Consider the following 13006-nt stretch of genomic DNA (forward strand, 5'->3'; position numbering starts at 1 on the left):
CCAAAAGCAAATCAGAACAGTTAGTCTTTTTCTCCAGCTACCCAGCATTCAAAGCTCTAACTGTAGTCACATTATAATAATTTTAGATCCCAAAGCAGTGTGACCATTTGATGCATAATTTTCAACACATGTTTTATTAATCCATTCTTCCTGTGCTTCATTTAAAATACTGGAAACTATAAAAAGATCAGCATGTTACTCCCTTGCCAGGAAAAAGAAAACAAAACAAAACAAAAAAAAAATACCTAACAAGCACGAAAAAAGGCAGAGCAACTGGAATCTCGGTCTTGAGGAAACACATGGGATTGAAGCATCCGCCGGAGCTCTGTCACCAACTGTCATCTGTGAGTCTTCGGCGCTGAAGCCTAGATGTCACCAGGCTGGGGCGAGGAGGCGTGCGTGCGTGCAGGCGAGTGAGTGTGTCACCGCGGGGGTCCGGGGTGGGGATCTGGGGCCGACCGCCCTGGGGAGGGTCTTCCAGGAAGCCCGGAGCTCGGCTGCGCGAGCGGCTACGCATGGGGCCGGGGCGCCTTGGCCGGCACGTAGCGCCCAGCGTGACTCAGCGCTGACTCACCGCCCCGGCTGCCCGTGGATTTCCCGGTCCGCGCGCTCCGTCCGTTCTCGCAGACGCCTGATCCCCCGTCTTTTCCTGCACGGGGACCAGTCCCGGCGCTTTCAACAGAGACGGACAGATTTTATAGCTTTTGAATCCGGATCCAGCAGGGAATTAACTGGCTTTGTTTTCTTTGACTTTAAGAGCTCAGTAGCCCACTGATCAAATTCTTTCAGAGGCTTGTTGGAACAGATCCCTAACGTCGTCCTTCCACAGTGACTTAGAGATGACCTCCACTCAGATTTTGCTTCAGCCGGACCGAGCTCGCATCTTATTTTGTCCCACATTTGGGAGGTTATCTTTTCAATATGTTTGATAACTAGCCTTGGCACAAACCCATAACTGCAGTGACGCAAATCAGGTTGGCACTTGGCATCATGCGTGGGCCTCGAGTGGCTTACTGTAAAAACCAGGGAACACTTCATAAAGACTTCCTTATCTGCCATCTCGCTTGCTGATTAGAGGCCATGCTCATTTTCAGTCTGTCGCTACCCTTTGCCAGGTCCTGGGAAAGATTTAGGTTGTTAATAGCCAGATTCTTGAGCAGTCATGTTCCGTTTCTTCCTCTGCAGGGTTCAGCGCAGCGAACAATATCACGGCAGTATTTCTCCAGCTGTAGCCCAGGGGCCACCTGCATGGAGACTGCCTGTGATATTTGGCCAAACGGCATGTTCTTAAACCCCACTTCAAACTGCAAACTCAGAATGTTCTGGGCTGGGGCCAGGCAATCAGCCCATATGGGATTCTAGCGTATACTTAGGTTTGTAAGCTACTAGGCAGAGGATGAGGGTACGAGATATTATTCTGTGAAGACTAGGAGAAATCTTTATAATCAAGAACACTCTAAAATTGGTATTGAAGTTCTGATGTCAAGCAATCATATTTCTAAAATTAGTTTTATATATAATATTGTGTTTGCCTTAACTGTGTGTTAATATAGACAGATTTTTCCCCTTTTAATTGGAAATTCAGGTATAGAATTAAATGAAGTACCTATTGAGTACATTTTCTTATTTCAGACCAGTAGTTCCTAAACCTGACTTTACATCAGAATTACCCACAGAGAATTAAAGCATTCTAATCCCTGGGCCAGACCCTAGGCCTAAAGAACCACTATCTGAAGGTGAATTCCAAGAACAGGCAGTTTGAAAAGCTCTGAATGTTAGTCTCTGTACCTTTGCAAAAGGCCACTGTTCCCAAATACAATAGAAATGTCATTAACTGCAGGGTGGTTGGCCTGTGTTTTTCTATGGTGCTCACTCATCTCTCAGCCTGCACTGTTTGCTTTTGAAATCACCATTTAAAAAAATGAAGTTAAAAGTGACCACATAAAACATCAACTTACTATTATACTGATAAGTTCACTTCTTCAGAAAGCAAGTTTGAAATTTTTGTATTCTAAATCTCTCGAGGGGAGGGGGTGGGGAGGATGGTGGATGACTGGAGAGTAATTCGGGAGTTTATTTTGAAACTTTTCTTATTCTTATTCTTTGGATATTCTATTTTTTTGTTTTCTTTTTGTCTCACTGGATATGTTTTTCACTTCATCATTGTTAGCACTGTGTCAAAAAGCCTAGATCTGACACACACGTGACAGTGACATCTCCATGCTGACTCTCTTCCATAGCCTTGCTTCTCCAAGTGTGGTTTCTGGACCAGCAGCATGTACGTCAATCATCTGGGAACTTGAAAGAAATGCAGACTCTCAGGTCCCATCCAGAACTACTGAATCAGAATCAATACTTTAGTAAGATCCCCAAGTGATTTGTATGTATATTAAAAATTGGGAAGTGCTGTCTTATAGTAACAGTAAAGGTTATAATTTGGGGCTGGTGGCGGAAAAGAGAAGAAACGAAAGTGGGTATATTTGTTTCCCAGGGCTGCTGTAGCAAAGTAAGTGGTTTATAATAATAGAAATTTATTCTGTTACAGTTCTGGAGGCCAGAAGTCAAAATCAAGGTATCAGCAGGGCCATGCTCTCCCTGAGACTGAGTAGAATCCTTCTTAGCGTCTAGTGATCACCATGGATCCTTGGTGTCCCTTGGCTTATAGCTGCATCAGTCCTATCTTTGCCTCTGTCATCACATGGCATTCTTCCTATGTGTCTCTGTCTTTACATTTCTTCTTATAAGGATATCAGTCATATTGGATGATGGCCTACCCTAATGAACTCATGCTAAATTGATTACATCTACAAAGACTCTATTTCCAAATAAGACCATGTACACAGGTATCAGGGGTTGGGCTTTACCATATCTCTTTGGGGGACACAATTCAACCCACGACAGGGAGATTTGGAAATTCCATTTTCAGTAAGTAGAAATAGGTTATGTGAAAAATAACACTAAAAATAAGTATTGTTTAAAAATAACCTGATGTCTTTTTATAAAATAATTTTAAACTATTCTCTCCCATTGGCTGTTATTTCACACTTTTATCCTGTACTCTCAGCTGGATAATGAACTCTTTCCAAAACCAACTTCCTTTGCAACCCTTTTTACATGATGCTGAGTTCATAGTAAGAACTTAGTAGTTATTAATTATGATAATCAAGCTATGAAATACTGTTAGACAAATATACAAAACCTCGCGTTTTAATCTATTGATGGTATAGGGTAAGAGAAAATTCTACCACAAAGATTAGTTTGGCATAAAAATTAAGCCCTAAAATAAAGGAAAAAATAACTTACAGCTAAAACTGTAAGCACATTGATGGGCAAACTGAAAATATCTTAGGACCAGGGCAAGAAAATGAAGGGAATCCTTATAACTGCAGTCAAGGATAAGAATAGGACCAGAGACGCAGCTCCAAGAGAGTAGCGTCTTTTTAAAAACCCTTGACAATTTGTAGTGGGCACCTGATTTAGTTTGCTCAGCATGTATTTTTCCTCTTTCCTTTGAGAAAGCTCTTGTCATCTTCTCCAACATTTTTGTGCAGGCCTGTCAACCACAAGGTTTCCCTTTCCCTTTCCTCCCAAAGCTAAAACACTTGACTGTTTACTTTCTGTCCTGCACATCGAAATCTGGGTATGTCGCAAAAATGCAGAAAGTGGTTGAAGCTGAGTCATTTCAGTGGTAGTGCTCAAAGACACCAACCAGGTGTTTTTGTTTGTTTGTTCTTTTCACTACTGAGAATACCAGAGTAACCCTAGTTACGGTCTTTCCATGTCCCAATTGTTTAACTCTTCCTTTTATTCTGAGAGCTACCCAGTATCTTTCCAAATGTTAATTTATTTAAAAAAGTCAAATTTCAATGTTTATTTTTAACTTATCCTTTTTAGATCATTATTGCCTATTATTTATAATAATTTATTGTCAATTATTTTTATGGGGCCAAGAGTTAGCCCCAGTTGGTTTCTATTACTTACAACCAAAGGAACATAACTACCATGAAAATATTGATGAGGAGAACACATATTGCCTACAAGCACCTTACTAAGACAACCTGAAACAGTGGTCTGCATTCATGAGGAACAAAATATGTACTCTGGAAATGTAATGAAGCTCTTTTCAGTTTATTTCACTTGATTTTTTCAGCTCTCATCCTTGTCCTGTGTTTCAAGCTGAGTCATTCTTCCCTTCCGAACCATCCTAATTGCCAACGGGAGCAAAAGAGAGAATCACTCTTGTTGTGCTACTTGTGGATACCAATAATCTTTATGTTGCCTCGAATTCCTCATTGTGGTTTTCGTGATATTTGCAGCATTAAGGAGATAAAAGAAGAGTACTCCAAAGTTTCTAATTAGAGCTGCTTACCAGGGGGCTAATTGGCAAAACAGAAACAGAGTCCCTCTTATGCTAGATTAAATGTGATATTTTCTTTGCAAGCAAAGATTAGCCTAAAGCCTTCATACTGGTCAACACTAAATGGGTGTTTTTTGAGTTCTACAGATGAAATTTAATTTGGTAAAGGTACATCAGGGCCTCAGCATCCTTAGTCTTTACTCTCACCGATCTCTCTCCCATCTCATGCTTGTATCAATAGTTTCATGGTGGATATGGTTTCATTTGGCTGGAGTAGGGAACCTATAGGGAGAATAGGCCACCAAGGTAGCCGTTTTGAAATTATAGTGAATCATGGATATTATGGTGAGGTGCTTAAAAGTAATTCTTTAATGAGTTTTGATCAAGATAAAGGAATGACATTTATTGAGTACATATTATATGCCTGAAACTATATTATCCATTGATTTTCTGCTTATGATAGGTGGATTTAGCTCTCTTATACCACCTATGACTTTAAGTAAAATATTTGAGACTCAAAAAAAAATTTTTAACAATGACAGTATGAATATTTACTTTGTTAGAAGAGGGTATATGCTCCCCATCTTTCTCTTCACCTTTCTCTTCTTTCTGTTAAATTCTGCCATCTGCATGTTTCCTTTTATCTTGTTAGGATTGATAACATTTATATACCTAACTGTTCTGAGGTTTGTTTATAGATTTGACACAACTAAAAAAATTCTTAAACAACATTTGCATTATATTAAGACTATGTGACTATTCTTCAGAGCAAATAGTCTAGTATGATTACACATCCTTTTCTACAATCTATTATTTTTTCTAAAATTTCTGATTGTCTCTGCCCACCCCCCACCCCCCCTTTTATTCTTCCATTATCTCCCATAATTAAAAAAAAAATTGTCAAGCATACTATCTGGTCTGTGGAAACCTCTTTTTCTAGGACACGTCCAGCCTCCGGTCCCCCTTCAGCCTCTGAACTGACTGCTCTCTAGGCCTGGTGCACAGCTATCCCCCTGAGACTCCTGTGCATTGCAACACTAGGTTACAGCCACTGTTTTCCAGATCGCATATCTTTGTTCCTTAGCTTACTCCCTTCACTCTCAAATATCTTTTAAAGAGAGAATGCTTGGGAGATACATGCACTTGTTCTTGCATATCTGAAAACATTTCTATTCTGCCTTAACATCTAATTGATATTTAAGCTGGGTATAGAATTCTTGGTTGAAAATAATTTTTAAAAAATAATAAATTTATTTATGTATTTATTTTATTTATTTATTGGCTGTGTTGGGTCTTCGTTGCTGCACACAGGCTTTCTCTAGTTGTGGCAAGTGGAGGCTACTCTTCATTGTGGTACGCGGGCTTCTCATTGTAGTGGCTTCTCTTGTTGTGGAGCATGAGCTCTAGGCGCATGGGCTTCAATAGTTGCAGCACATGGGCTCAATAGTTGTGACTCATGGGCTCAAGAGCACAGGCTCAATAGTTGTGGTGCACAGGCTTAGTTGCGTCATGGCATGTAGAATCTTCTCAGAGCAGGGCTTGAGCCCGTGTCCCCTGCACTGGCAGGCAGATTCTTAACCACTGAGCAACCCAGGAAGTCCAACATAATTTTTAATAAAGCTTGAGAGCACTACTTTATTTTCTTTCAATAATATTGCAGATGAGAATCAGACAACAGCCAGAATCTCAATCCTTTATTTTCTCTTCTCCAACCTTTGAATCTCTTCTTTTTATTCTTAGCTTTCTGTAAGTTCATGGTGTTTGTAAGCATTTTCTCATTTATTCTATTTATCATTTAGTAAAAACTTTCAATTTGAGGACTCTGGACTCCCTTCAGTTCTTTAAATATTTCCTCTTTCTATTTTCTCTGATGTTTCTTTATGGAATTCTTACTATTTAGATCTTGGGTCTCTGGATCAACTCTCTGTTTTTGTTATAACTTTCTTCTATCTTATGTTTTCTTGATTTTTTTCCCATTTTGATGAATTTCCTTAATTTTATCTTTTAATCTTTCCAATTATGTTTTCACTTTGGCAAATATACTTTTAGTTTCTCAGAGTTTTTACTTAGTGTCTGATTGTTCTTTTATTATAACATCTTATCTGCTCGAATTTCTCTGATAAACTTATTAGAGCTTTCTTTTTTTTTTTTTGAGTTCTTTGTTCCCTGAATTATTTATGTTTTCTTATGCTGTGTTTTCTACTGATGCATTTCTTTCATTTTGCAGGTTTTCTTCAAATGTCTAGTAATCCTTGATTGTGTTTTTGTATTATAAAGAAGCACCAAAAATACATCAACTTAGGATACATAAGCTCCTAGGTCCTCTAATTCCAAAATGATCTTATTTTAGGGCATCAAGAATCCAGTCTGCTACTAGCTGTCATAGTTCTCCTAGGCAATATTTGTTTTCAATGCCCCTAGATGAAAATCTTCAGTTTTTAATTTTTGTTTTAGATTAGGGCAAAGGCCTGATTGTCACATGTTTTGAGCTTGATGTCTGGAAGTTAGGAAACGGGGAACATTATTCACTGCAGTTCACTGTCCTCCATGGACCTTCACTTCATCTGGATTTTTTGTTCCACTTTTCACTGTTATCCTTTCTTACATCTCTCAGTCTCTGAGAAGAGAGACTGTTCAGGTGCTACGAATAGTCAGCCTTCTGCATTTTCCTAGAAAACTCTCAAAAAGTACAGATTTCTGGGCTCTGTCTAGGGATCCTGATTCAGCACCTCTGGGTTGGGCCTAGATATCTGCATTTTTAAAATACCTTCCCTGGCTCATGCACACATTCAGTTTGGGGCACTACCAAGAAGTTACTAGTTTCCTGAGGAAGAGGTAACTATATAAGATAAAGCAGATGTAAGAGGCTCATGACTGGGCAAATGACTGGGTACAGAAAGAACAGAGGAAGGAATCAAAACTGTCTACTAGGTTTTAAGCCTGAGTTGACTCCCAAAGTGATAGTGCCATTAGCATAAAAAGGAAAGTGATCAGGAGGGGTAGGTTTTACTTTCTTGATTTTTACTTCCAGATACTGTACTAAATGCCACACCCACAAAATGTTACTAAAGTACTCTTTTGGTAGAGAGATTACTAATAAGAATGATGTTAGATTACAATAGAATAATGAATAAATAGATGTGTAAATACATTTTCAGGCTGGAGAACTGATATTTATATGCACAAGCAAAACAATCTATTCACTTTAAACAGCTTACAAAAGTAATTTATAAACACATATAGAACTTTCTAAAACTAAATGTGAGTAATCTACTGGTGGAAAGTTCCTGCTTTCCTTTCAATCAAGTGTCTTAATTTCACAAATGTAAAAGAGCAAAATTCAAATATACAATACCTCTTATACTTACTACATTTGAACACAAATGCAAAGAAAAAAAAAAGTTAACCAAAACCCACAACAGTATCTACAGCTCTTTATAAGTCTTACATCCTTACTAAAATATTGCTATTCACACAGTGCAATTTCTATTAATAGAACAGCCTGACGACTCATTTTGTACACTAACAGTGTAATGAGGATGTCTAGATCTGTCATACCTGTGATGACCATTAATAGCTCCTTCACATTAAAACACGTTTTGGGGGGAAATAGTTCTATGAAAATATTGAAAAAAAAAGAAAAAAAAAAGAAAAAAAGAAAATATTGATTTTTTTCTTTTTAAAAATTAAGATATAATATACAAGCAGTATTTTTTAGCCTTTTTAGCGCACAGTTCTGTGAGATTTGACGAATGCATACAGATATACAGCCACCATCACAATCAAAATACAGAGCAATTTCATTATTCCTCAAAGGCCCCTCAAATTCATTTGAAGTCAAATCCTATCTTCCCCCTAGCCTTTGGCAATGACCGATCTGTTTTCTTTACATATAGTTTTGCCTCTTCCAGAAGGCTATATAAATACTATCTGACAGTATGTAGCCTTTTGAAGTTGGCTTTTTCATTTAGTATAATACATTTAAGTTTCATCATTTTCTGGGACTTCCCTGCTGGTGCAGTGCTTAAGAATATGCCTGCCAATGCAGGGGACATGGGTTCGATCCCTGGTCCGGGAGGATCCCACATGCTGCAGAGCAACTAAGCCTGTGGGCCACAACTATTGAGCCCATGTGCTGCAACTACTGAAGCCCGCGCGCCTAGAGCCCATGCTCCACAACAAGAAAAGCCACTGTACGGAGAAGCCCACTCTTTTTCTTTCATGTATCATTAGTTTGTTCCTTTTTATTGTGATAATATTCCATTGTATGGATGTACCACAGTTAGTTTATCCAAATATTAAAATTTAACCATTTATCAATTATTTTGTAAAAGAGGATGGCTTCCTGACTATGAAATTATGCATTTATCAAGAAGAGGAAAAAATAAAGTAAATTCCCTTTGGGTGTTGAATTCTCTAGTTACTTTAGATTTATTTGACTATATATTAGGTATAACTATTTCAAGAATTACATATTTTATATAACTGAGAAAAGTATAGATATTTGTTCAACTCATGTGAATGTACACTTGAAGCATGTGCTATGATTCAAAAGGTTTTCTCTACCTACAATGGGACTACAACATATATGATTATTAGTGCTGATAACATTAGATAACATTTTGCTTAAACTTCTGAGGGTAGGTACTCTATGAAGACCCTGTTCAATCCAGACCTCTGAAATGGCTCCCTTCCCATTGAAACCCTGTTAATCTTTTACCCCTTGGAGGCAACAGGTGTGCTAGAAAATAGCCAATACAAAGACAATTCGTGTCCTTCGGGATTGGTGCCAGTGGAAAAAAGTGACCTGAAATACAGATCTCAGGCCTGACATGATGAAAATCTAATGCCACAGCTGTTGTCTCTCACAACTGTCACTCATCATGTTTTAATTTCACAGTTTTGATTTAATCTTTTCTAAATACGGCACTAGATAAATACAGAACAAGATAACAAGAGTTCTCAGCACAGGAGCCAGGTTGGTATTAGCACTATCCCCCTTTCACCACCTCCCCAACCTTTTGGGTTTTATTCTTCGTGACACTGCATCTCCAGGACACTACTTTTTATGTTCACAAGGCCCAGAGCTTCTGTACTGGCTCAGAAGCTTAACAGGAATCATAGCTCTGATTTCATGGTGACTTCTTCACTTTTCTTATCATGCCAACCAGGATGCTTTTACCAGCTGTCTTAAGTTGTAACACACAATGTAATTGTATTTGGAAAAAAGAATAAAATTTTTCAATAATGTATCCTCAGATTCCCCCCTTTTCTAAGATATATACTAAAGATACTGTTTTCAGTCATGGATTATATTCTTTTTCTTATGAAGCCTCCTTTAAAAAATAAATCAGTCTACTGATTCGAATTCTAGCCCAAATATACTCTTTGATCAATTGCTGATTCCTGCTCAGGGCTGCCTATTTTTTCTGCCTATTTTAATGAAGGATATCAAATATCAATACCTTTAATACCCGTGACATAGATCCTGAAACCTCAATAGATTACTATAAGAAGATTCTACATGATGTTAGTAGAATCCACCATATCAGCAGTGTACAGTGAAGTACAAAGACCTTGGACAAACAAATTCTAAGAAAATTATGATCTGATTCAGTTACTCTAAGTATTCTGAAACATCTAATGCTACTATAATTGTGTAGATGTATTTTGCAATGGCAAAATCTGTCCAAATATGTGTGCGTTGCAGGTAGGGGAGTGAGGGGGATGTTTAGAAATCCACACAGAAAGAACATTTGCAAAAACATTTAAACAAAGCAGGGTTGGGAACTGTAATTTTTACTTCTTTGATGCTGAGCATACATTTACCCTAAAATAAAAAATAAAAATTAGAAAAGAGAGGGCTGTAGAATTTATCTGTACCAAAGCAATTGGGATGTGTGGATTCTTTTTTTCCATTGTAGATATTTTGCATATGTCCAGAGAAAACACCAGTAATTAGGCCATAATGGTAACTTGTCACTCTTAAACACAACAGTTGTGTGTATTTGGGAAGATTGAGGATAACTCAATTGTTCAGTAATTCTGGGAGCCTTGTTTACCAAAGTGAAGATGGCTAGCCAGACTCTTATTGTTTTCTTGATATGATATAAACATATTTCATTAATTATTAAAAACTACATAGTTTAAAACTTTATAAAGAAAGCTTTTTACCTAATTTTGAGGAAAATCAAAGGAGAACATTTCTTTCTAAGGCTGAAATTTTAACCTTTTTTATAGGACCTAATAATGTGCCACATAAAATTTGATATTTGATCATTTTTTTCTGTAATTAATCATGACTCATTACATCTACACAAATACATATATTTTAGTATTAAAATAGATTTTCTTGGTTATTCCTCGAAACTATTCAGGAGGTAGTATTTCTATTTTACAGACAGAGGTATAATTCTTTAAATGTGGTACAACAGGCTAAAAAGCATGGGAGCAGTAGAATGAGTACCAGAACATGATTCATTAATTTTAGATTCACAGATCAGTGAGCCCCAACAACTCTGTTTCTGGGCTGTTCTTTTGGCAAAGATATTTGCTGTGTTTGCTGATGGAGAGATTACAAATGTACATTTTATACTGGTATATATTGAGAGTGGAATACACTGTTAGTGGGAAGACTCTCCTTTTCCAAATAAAATGCAGGCTTCTAAAAACAAGCAAAATTGAGATTCATCTAATTCTGGAACATCAGAATAGGCAGAATAAATAAAATAATAAGCAAAGTTTCTTAGTGACTTTTCTAACCTTTGTGCTGGTTGAACATCAAGTTCATCTTGCTAAACAACTTTGGAAAATTTTCTAACCAGTGGAAATGCGAATTATAGCTCTTCCTCAATGAAGTAATAAATTAACATTGCCCTGGTAGTAAATTTCAATAAAGTCCATTTAAAATTGGAAAAGATAAGCCCATTTGGAAACTGCTGTTAATTATTCAGCCAACAAGGGCATTGAACATCTATTTTATGTCCATCAGTGGTTCAGAGTGATGAAGAAATATGAGAGATGTAATGAAATGGTTTTTGCCCTCAAAGGATTTATAATCTAGTTCTTAGTGACAATTTTGCTTCAGAATGGTAGATAAAAGCTTTAGGTGTTTCTTGATATCCTTCTTTAGAGAACCAAATTTTGTCAGAATCACAGGACTCCTTTGGACGATACCACAGAATAACTAAACAATATTGAAAACATTTGCTTCAAACAAGGTCCTTATTTTATTCAGTGAGTAAAGATTCCACATACATGTTTGAAATGTCTCAGTGTGGAAGAAGCCCTGACCAGCCAGGTGACTTATGTGAATTTCTTCACCCTCAGAAAGGAAAAATAATATTGGTTCTGCCCTCTGATGCTGGCAAGGAACACGGGAGATAATGTGCACGTGTACGCCAAGGACTCCAATGTCATTAATAAAAAGATTCTTAAAGCATCAAAGAGGCAAGCATTTAAATTTTAGGAAAACAGCTTAAAAATAAAATTTAACTAATTATACAATCTTATTGGACATTTTGCCCAATCATCTCTCCTAATCCCTACATAGTCCAAAATGCTTCCTCTTGGTGTTCTTAAGAAGGAAAAAAATTAATCATTTTTTGGTGCCAAATTTTTGGTAAAAATTACCTAGAGACTGGTAAAGATTTAATCTATTAGGTTTCTTATATGTAATCCTGACTCATGATTATTATGCTGAATATCAGTTGCACTTCAATAATTATTTATTGTCCAACTTCGAAGTACAGTTTCCTGTGCTAGACATGGAAAAAAATCACACAAACGTTAACCTATATTTGATGTCCAGATGCTTACCATCTAGGAAAGATAATTTCATAAATTCTATAAAGTTGTATTTATGCTAAGATGTACCTGAAAGCTGCACTTTAAAATATGTTATTGTCAAAATAAATAGGCTAATATCATTTTCATCACTAAAAACAGAATGGGGACTGAAGGGAAACAGTCTTTAGAGCTTGCTCATTTTTTATATGTCATAAGAAATTTGTGTATATATATACAAATATATATATAAATATATATACACACACACAAACATTTTGGTGAAAATAGATTTGAAAATATTATCTTACGTTAGTGAAACAATCCCTATTGAATTAAAAATATGGGGGGAATTATGTATAGAATAAATGAGTTTTAGGACCTAGAAAATGAGAGGGGAACTTTTTCTGAGTCAATTTAAGAAATGCATTAACTGCTGTGAAAGCTAATAATACTCAATAAAATTCTGGGGGCCAAATAGGAGTTTCCACGATTTGCCTAAATCTGTTCAATCTAAACCATTTAAAAGATATCTATCTTCAGATATTTTATAATAAACCTGATACTTATAGCTTTAGGGTGCTGGCTGTAATAGCTAAAATAATAAAAAACTAAGATTAGACTTCTAGATAAAGGATCAAATATATCTACTAGTGTTTGCTTCCTTTCTACAGTATAATGTCATCCAAATGATAGAGTGTGATTTAAAAAGAGGATGGAAGAGGGGTCAATACAAGAAAATTCTAGAAACTGAGAACCAGACTCAGAAGTGGTAACTGCCTAGTAAAACTTTAGAAAGCAACTGTGGGGAAAGTCAAGAAGCAAATTAATTTACACTTTAGATTTCCTGAGAGCTCAAAATTG

Source organism: Hippopotamus amphibius, chromosome 1 (genome assembly GCF_030028045.1).
Source record: "Hippopotamus amphibius kiboko isolate mHipAmp2 chromosome 1, mHipAmp2.hap2, whole genome shotgun sequence".
NCBI classification, from domain to species: Eukaryota; Metazoa; Chordata; class Mammalia; order Artiodactyla; family Hippopotamidae; genus Hippopotamus; species Hippopotamus amphibius.